The following is a 6,885-nucleotide window of genomic DNA, read 5'->3' as shown; positions in this document are numbered from 1 at the left end:
TCAAGTGGGATTTATTCCAGAAATGCAAGAATGGTATGAAATCTGCATTTCAAACAATATGATATACCACATAACAAAATGAAGGATAAAAGTTATATGATAATCTCAATAGATGCAGAAAAAGTATTTGACAAAATTCAACATCCAGTCATGACAAAAACTCTCAGCAAACTAGATATAAAGGGAATATATCTCAACATAATAAAGTCCATTTATGGCAAGCCCACAGTTAACATCATACTCAATAATGAAAAGCTGAGAGATCAGTAACAAGAGAGGGATGCTCCTCCCACCACTTTTACTCAAAGAGGGCTAGAAGTCCTAGGCAGAGCAATTAGGCAAGAAAAAAAAAAAAAAAAAAAAAAAGGAATCCAAGTCAAAAAGAAAGAAGTAAAATTGTCTCCATTTACAGATAACATGACATTATAAATTAAAAAAAAACATAAAAATCTAACCAAAAAACTACTAATATACAAATTCAGTAAGTGGCAAGACAAAAAAACAGTACTGTTTCCATACACTAACAACAAATTATCAGGGATTAAGAAAACAAGCCCATTTACAATTGCATCAAAAAGAATAAAATGCTTAGGAATAAATTTAACCAAGAAGGTGAAAGATCTATATAATTAAAACTATAGGGTATTGATGAAAGAAATTGAAGGAGCAGCAAGTAAATTGAAGACATTCTAAGCTCATGAATTGGAAGAATTAATGTTGTTAAAATGTTCATAATAGTCAAAGCAATACACACATTCAGTGCAATCTCTATCCAAGTTACAATGGCATTTTTCACAGAAATAGAATAAATAATCCTAAAATTTGTATGAAACCACAAAGGACCCCAACTTGTAAAATAATCTTGAAAAAGAAGAACAAACCTGGAGGTATCATAGTTCTGATTTCAATCTGTATTACAAAGCTCTATCAATTAAAAAGCCAATCAATCAATGGAAAAATGGGCAAAAGACCTGAATAGACATTTCTCCAAAGAAGATATACAGATGGCCAGCAAACACATGAAAAAATGCTCAACATCGCTGATTATAAGAGAAATGCAAATCAAAACTACCATGAGATACCACCTCACACCAGTCAGAATGGCCATCATTAATAAATCCACAAATAACAAGTGCTGGAGGGGCTGTGGAGAAAAGGGAGCCCTCCTGCACTATTGGTGGGAATGTAAACTGGTACAGCCACTTGGAGAACAGTTTGGAGATACCTTAGAAATCTATACATAGAACTTCCATATGACCCAGCAATCCCACTCTTGGGCATCTATCCGGACAAAACTCTACTTAAAAGACACGTGCACCCGCATATTCATTGCAGCACTATTCACAATAGCCAGGACATGGAAACAACCCAAATGTCCATCAACAGATGATTGGATTCGGAAGAGTGGTATATATACACAATGGAATACTACTCAGCCATAAAAAAGAATGACATAATGCCATTTGCAGCAACATGGATGGAACTAGAGACTCTCATACTGAGTGAAATGAGCCAGAAAGACAAAGACAAATACCATATGATATCACTTATAACTGGAATCTAACATCCAGCACAAATGAACATCTCCATAGAAGAGAAAATCATGGACTTGGAGAAAAGACTTGTGGCTGCCTGATGGGAGAGGGAGGGAGTGGGAGGGATCGGGAGCTTGGGCTTATCAGACACAACTTAGGATAGATTTACAAGAGATCCTGCTGAGTAGCATTGAGAACTATGTCTAGATACTCATGTTACAACAGAACAAAGGGTGGGAAAAAATGTAATTGTAATGTATACATGTAAGGATAACTTGATCCCCTTGCTGTACAGTGGGAAAATAAAATAAAAAAAAAAACAGTAAGGTATTGGCATAAAAACAGACACAAAGATCAATGGACCAGAATAGAGAGCCCATAAATAAATACATACATACAAGGTAAATTAACTTATGACAAAGGAGCCAAAAATATACGACTTGGAAAGCATAGTCTCTTCAATAAATGGTTTTAGGACAACCACTTGCAAAAGAATAACACTGTACCCCATCTTATACCACACACAAAAATGAACTCAAAATGGACTAAAGATTTAAATTTTAAATCTGAAACTATAAAACTCCTAGAAGAAAACATGGGGAATAAGCTCTTTACAACAGTTTTGGCAATGATTTCTTGCATTTGACCCCAAGATTAAAGTCAAGAAAAAAATAAAATAAAAAATAGGACTAAATAAAAATAAACAGCTCTGTACAGCAAAAGAAATCATCAGAATAAAAATACAACCTCCATCATATATCTGATAAGGGGTTAATATCCAAACTATATAAAGAACACACAAAACTCAATAGCAAGAAAATAATCTGTTTAAAATTTTAACAGATTTTTAAATGGACAGAGAAACTTAATAGACATTTTTCCAAAAAGGACACATAAATGGCCACAGGTCCATGAAAATTTGATCAACATCACTAATCATCAGGAAAATGCAAATCAAAACCATGATAAGATATCACATCACACCCATCAGAATGGCAATCATCAAGAAGACAAGAGATAATAAGTGTTGGCATGGTTGTAAAGAAAAGAGAACCCTTGTGCACTTTAGTGGGAATGTAAATTAGTGCAGTCACTATGGAAAACAGCACTTATTTTCTTTTAAAAAATTAAAAATAGAACCATATGACCCAACAATCCCATTTCTGGTATATATCCAAAGGAAATAAAAACAGGATCTTGAAAAGATATTTATATGCTCATGTTCATTGCAGCATTATTTACAATAGCAAAGATATGGAAACAATCGAAGTACCAATAAATAGATGAGTGGATGACAAAGAAGATATGGTACCTGCATATACCATGCATACCAATGGAATGTTATTCAGCCTTGAGAAAGAAGGAAAACTTGCTGTTTTGACATATGGAACTCCAAGACATGCTAAGTGAAATTAGCCAAATAATGACAAATACTTGCTGAAAAGACTGTCTTTTTCCCATTTTTTATTCTTGCTTCTTTTGTCAAAGATTAATTGACTAAAGGTGTCTGGGTTTATTTCTGGGTTCTCTATTCTGTTCCATTGGTGTGTCTGTCTGTTTTAGTACAAGTATCACACTGTCTTGATTACGGTGGCTTTGTAATATTTCCTGAAGTCTGGGAGAGAGATGCTTCCTGCTTGGTTTTCGTTCTTCACTATTGTTTTGGCAATTCTGGGTCTTTTGTGGTTCCATAAAAATTTTTGGATTGTTTGTTCTAGTTCTGTGAAAAGTGTCATGAGTAATTTGATAGGGATTGTGTTGAATCTGTAGATTTCTTTCATTATTATGGCCATTTTTACGATATTAATTTTTCCAATCCAGGAGCATGGACTATCTTTCCATTTCTTTCCAACTTCTTTAAATTTCCTGCAAATCAATGAAACTAGAACACACCCTAACACCATGCATGAAAATAAACTCAAAATGGCTCAAAGACTTAAATATAAGACAAGACACCATCAAACTCCTGGAAGAGAACACAGGCAAAACATTCTCTGACATCAACCTTACAAATGTTTTCTTAGGTCAGTCTCCCAAAGCAACAGAAATCAAATCAAAAATAAACCAATGGGACCTAATCAAACTGACAAGCTTTTGCACAGCAAAGGAAACAAAAAAGAAAACAAAAAGACAACTTACAGAGTGGGAGAAAATAGTTGCACAACTTATACAACTCAACAGCAAAAAAGCCAACAACCAAATTGAAAGATGGGCAAAGGACTGAACAGACATTTCTCCAAGGAAGATATACAGATGGCCAACAATCACTTGAAACAATGCTCAATACCTCTGTTATTAGAGAAATGCAAATTGAAACTACCATGATCTACCACCTCACACCAGTCAGAATGGCCGTCATTAATAAGTCCACAAATAACAAATGTCCGAGAGGGTGTGTAGAAAAGGGAACCCTCCTGCACTGTTGGTGGGAATATAAGCTGGTACAGCCACTATGGAGAACAGTTTGGAGATACCTTAGAAATCTATACATAGAACTTCCATATGACCCACAATCCCACTCTTGGGCATACATCTGGACAAAACTCCCCTTGAAAAAGACACATGCACCTGCATGTTCATTGCAGCACTATTCACAATAGCCAAGACATGGAATCAACCCAAATGTCCACTGATAGATGATTGGATCAGGAAGATGTGGTATATATACACAATGGAATACCAGTCAGCCATAAAAAAGAACAAAATAACGCCATTTGCAGCAACATGGATGGAACTAGAGACTCGCATCCTGAGTGAAGTAAGTCAGAAAGAGAACGATAAATACCATATGATATCACTTATATCTGGAATCTAATATATGGCACAAAGGAACCTTTCCATAGAGAAGAAAATCATGGACTATGGAGAATAGACTTGTGGGGAGGGAGTGGGAGGGAGTGGGAGCTTGGGGTTAATAGATGTAGACTGTTGCCCTCAGGATGGATTAGCACTGGGATCCTGCTGTGTAGCACTGGGAACTCTGTCTAGTCGGTTATGATGGAACACGTAATGTGAGAAACAAGAATGTATACATGTATGTGTAACTGAGTCACCATGCTGTACAGCAGAAAAAAAAAAAAACAAATAAATGATGAAAAATAAAGCTGGGGATTGAAAAATTTAAAAAAAAAGACAAATACTGCATGGTATCACTTATATGTGGAACCGAAAAAAAAAAAAAAAAAAAGTCAAAGCAATAGATGTGTGAGGTGCCAGATGTGTCAATTAACTAGATGGGAGTGAGGAATCCTTTCACCACGTATATGCACATTAAATTATCACAATGTACTCTTTAAATATCTTACAATTTTAAGGCCAATTATACTTCAGTGAAGCTAAAAAATAGTCTTTTATGAAAAAATTTAAATAAATGTTCATGAAAAAATAATACATGAATCTTAAAAAATTGTACATGTAAAAACTGCATTTCAAATTTAAGATTGTGTAACTAAAAGGACCCGGCCTTCCCAGAGTGTACTCCCCGACTCCTGGCCTCCACCTGCCTTTTTATCTATAGAAAAACTTTAGTAAAAGAACCAATTTAATCAGAGAAGTGAAAAAAATTCAGAGAAAAAAGAAAACAGTAATAATTCAGCCATTCAACAAAGTCAAGGACCTTCAGTTTTTAAAGACTATAGATAATATTCTTTTTTATTATTCAATGAATTTTATTACATTTATAGTTGTACAGAAATCTGAGCCATGTCCTTGAAGCTGTTTTGCAGGTGCTTAACTCCCACAAGGTAGAAGAAATCAACTGTATGCTTCCCACAAGCACATAGGCCCCAGAATGGTTGGAACCAGAAGGTGGATGATGCTGACTCCCAGTTACCTCACCACCCACCAAGCTGGAAAATGTCCATGAGCTGATCACACCCAGTTCCTCAAACACTATAAGACTCCTCACTTCACCCTCTAATGGGGGGGGGGGGGGCAGAGTCCTTGAGGCCTAGTCTGCTGTGTTCTCCTCTTTGCCTGTCAATTAAAGCTACCTTTTCTGTTCCCTCCAACTCTGTCTCCACATTTCTTTTGGCTTTGGTGTACAAAGGCAGCCTATATTTCAGCTACAGTAAGAGACCAGAGACATGTATGGGAAGGCTGGTGAACAAGAGAGTCAGAAGGTAAAGTCTTTCATTTCTCTCTACTATTTATTATTTGTGTGATCTTAGGCAACTCTCATGACACTCATAAAAAGAAACCTATTTTATTAGATTCAAAACTCAACAAATACTTAATGAATGTCCTTTATGTGCATGATTTTATACACTAGAGACAAAGTGGAACGTAAATGAGTAAGTTGTTTTTTCTCACAGAGCTTTCATTCTAGTGTGGTGTAGACAAAAACAGAAAGGTGGTGAAAAGATAGGAAAATTTTGGATATTAATAAATGCTAGCAGGAAAAATTTTTTAAATAGTGATAGATTTAATAGTAGAAGTTACTTTGGGTGGTCAGAGAAAGCCTGTCCCTCAAAGTGGTGAAATTTTTCCACATTTGAAAGACAAAAAGGAATCAGCTATTTGAAGTATCAGATGAAAAGCTTTCCGGCTTAAGAAACAGATATGTAGAGATATTATGATAGGGATGGAGTAGGACAGTTCAGAGGTAGTTGTAGTGGTCCCAGTGGGTGACCATGGATAGAGAGGGAAACCTAGGGGATTTGGGGAGACCACTGTAAGTTAATAATTGCCCAAGAGGGCCATCAGAATGGGGCGGGCTTGCTTGACTAGTGGAGGCATGAAATATGCTTCAGGTCATTGGGTGGGGGATGGGGTGAGGTCTGTATTCAGGAACAGACCAAGGAGAGGAGTTTAAGGACTGCCCTTTGGCTGATTTGAATAAGCACCACGACAGTTCTGGTTTGACCTTATAGGGTCAAATACTCTCTTACCAGATACCAAGGAGGAGCTACTACTCAAAGAAAGAGGCAGAGGCAGTCTTTTCCCATCCTCACGCCCCTTGGATTATAAAACTCTAGGCTACTTAATCCTAGGGGCAGAGCCTCCTTGCCTGCCCTCTTGTCTCACTCACAAGTGTCTTATCTTAATAAATCTATTTCTTGCCTATCACTTTGTCTCTAGCTGAATTCCTTCTGCACTGAGGCACAAAGAGCCTAAACCTTAGTATGTCCAGGCACTGGGTGGGTGATTCTAATTTAAAACCTATGTGTTCAAATCCCAATCTGGGTTCTGGCTAGGTTCAAGCCATAAGTGCTGACAGTTTCAATTACAAGAGTTCTAAGATGGCACAAGCTTAGCTGTCCCTGATAGTCCTTGGCTTCAGTGACTCTCATTTTATGGAAGATGCTCCTAAAACTTAGAGCAGTAAAATTATGCAATTTACTCAGGAGTA

This window comes from Sus scrofa, chromosome 6 (assembly GCF_000003025.6).
Source record: "Sus scrofa isolate TJ Tabasco breed Duroc chromosome 6, Sscrofa11.1, whole genome shotgun sequence".
Lineage (NCBI taxonomy): Eukaryota > Metazoa > Chordata > Mammalia > Artiodactyla > Suidae > Sus > Sus scrofa.
Note: the sequence above shows the minus strand (reverse complement) of the source record.